The sequence below is a fragment of the Alexandromys fortis genome, unplaced genomic scaffold (assembly GCF_014885135.2).
Source record: "Alexandromys fortis isolate MF-2015 unplaced genomic scaffold, M_Fortis_MF-2015_v1.1 scaffold_123, whole genome shotgun sequence".
NCBI lineage: Eukaryota > Metazoa > Chordata > Mammalia > Rodentia > Cricetidae > Alexandromys > Alexandromys fortis.
In genome coordinates, this window is record NW_026068003.1 from 3735659 (window position 1) to 3738137 (window position 2479).

The following is a 2479-nucleotide window of genomic DNA, read 5'->3' on the forward strand; positions in this document are numbered from 1 at the left end:
ACTGATGAATATCTTGCATATCACCTTAGAACCTTCATCTGGCGATGGATCGAGATAGAGACAGAGACCCAAATTGGAGCACTGGACAGAGCTCTTAAGATCCAAATGAGGAGCAGAAGGAGGGAGAACATGAGCAAGGAAGTCAGGACCACGAGGGGGGCACCCACCCACTGTGACAGTGGAACTGATCTATTGGGAGCTCACCAAGGCCAGCGGGACTGGGACTGAATAAGCATGGGATGAAACCGGACTCTCTGAACATGGCGGACAATGAAGACTGATGAGAAGCCAAGGACAATGGCACTAGGTTTTGATCCTAATACATGAACTGGCTTTGTGGGAGCCTTAGCCTGTTTGGATGCTTACCTTCCTGGACCTGGATAAAAGTGGGAGGACCTTGGACTTCCCACAGGGCAGGGAATCTGGACTGCTCTTCATTCTCGAGAGGGAGGGGGAATGGAGTGAGGGAGGGGGAGAGTGGGAGGGGGCGATGTGTGCGAGGAGGGGGAGGGAAATGGGAAACGCGGAGGAGGCAGAAATTTTTTCCACAATTAAAACAACAACAACAACAACAATAATAATAATAATAATAATAATGTTTCTCCAATTCAGCCCTTGTTTTTGAAGTTAGGTGGAGCCTGTTACGAACTCCATCTGCGTGGGGGGGGGGGTTGTTTATAAGCAGCGACGTCCTACAATACAGAAAACCTACCCATCAGATTATTCTCCTCTTAATCCTTCACAGCAAACAAGATTTTAATCTTCCCCTCTTAGCCTGGCTGGGTTTACCTTGCTGCTTTATGAGCCAAAAATTTAAGCAAAGGGGTGCCCACAGCCAAAGGCGACTGGAGTGGAAAGGCAAGAGAACTGTAGTTTGGTTTGCATTTCGCTCTGAGGTTCCCATAAAAGGCACGCTTTTCTAAAACAAATAATCCTGGAGAGGGTTGAGGCTAGATATCACATCCAGATCTTTGCTCAGCTGGACGGGCCTCTTCCCTTACTACTTGATGTCTCTGCCGTTCCCTAGGAATATTGAATTCACCCGAGCAGCTGCGTCTCAGGGAGCTGCGACCCTTCAAGCTGGAACACGATCCCCCACTCGCATGGGCTTTTCCCCACGGCTGCTTCTGAGATTGGCTCTGAAGAACGTGTACCAGCCAGCATGACTCTCATGGCTGCGCTCGGCTGTCAGTCAAGGAGTCCAACTGACTCCAGCTTCATCCTATTTGCATCTGAAATCTATGGAGCCATTCCTACTAAGACTCAACAAAGAGAAACGGTAGTGGTGGCCTCCTAAATTCAGCCAACTTCCCTGGGAATAACTACAGCCCATTGGAGTATATTTGAACGTTTTAAAAAATTAAGTTTGTGTACAACTCGACCAAAAAAAAAAAAAAAACTTGAAAATGAGCAAGTGTTTCCTCCCGCTCAGTAAATATATCTTATTAAGCTAGGCAAACTTAATGTAAAAGGAATCCTGTCCTAATCCAAGTTAGAAATGGAAGCTCAATAAACTTTACAGGGGTGAGAAAAAGCATTAGCTAAAGTGCTGACCGTGGTTTGCAGAACTGAAGCGGGTGGGTGCTGGGTTATACAAAGGCACAAAAATGCAACCAGATCACCCAAGCCCAAAAGCTGCCTCTGAATAAAATATTAAATAACTTTACACACCACAAAGTGCAAGCTGTTCCCATGTAGGGCTAAATCGGGTGTGAAGAAAACTTGTTGGAAAGAAGACCTTAAAAACAAGTGACGGCCGAGCAAGGCAGACAGCCCAGTTGGTAAGACGATCGTCTTGCATGCAGAAGATCCAAGTTCTGGTCTTGGAATCTATGTTTAAAAAAAGCTGGGCATCATGGCCCACTATCCTAGTAGGCTTCCTCTTGCTCTGATAAAACACCTAGCAAACCAACTCTGGCGAGATAAGAGCTATTTGGCTGCTGTGTCAGGGTTAGTCAGGGAGGGAAGTGGGAGCTGGAACCATGGAAGGACACTGCTCCACCCTCGCTTCCCCTGGCTTGCTTAGCTACCATTCTTAGACAGTTACCCAGGGTTATAAGCACACAGTGGGCTGAATGCCCCCCCCCCCCCACACACACACACTTTAGATGCACTACAAACTTGCCCTCTGGCTGATCTGATAGAGACAATTCCTCCACTGATGTTCCCTCTTCCCAGGTCTGTCTAGGTTGGTGTTTATCTGTTTCGCTTAGGCTGTGTTTTAGCACAACAAAAAGCAAACTACTGGTCTCGCTGAACATAGCGGACAAGGAGGACTACTGAGACCTCAAGAACAATGGCAACGGGTTTTTGATTCTACGGGACCTAGTGGTTTTGTGGGAGCCTAGGCAGTTTCGTGGATGCTCACCTTACTAGACCTGGATGGAGGTGGGTGGTCCTTGGACTTCCCACAGGGCAGAGAACCCTGATTGCTTTTTGGGCTGACGAGGGAGGGGGGCTTGGTTGGGGGAGGGGGAGG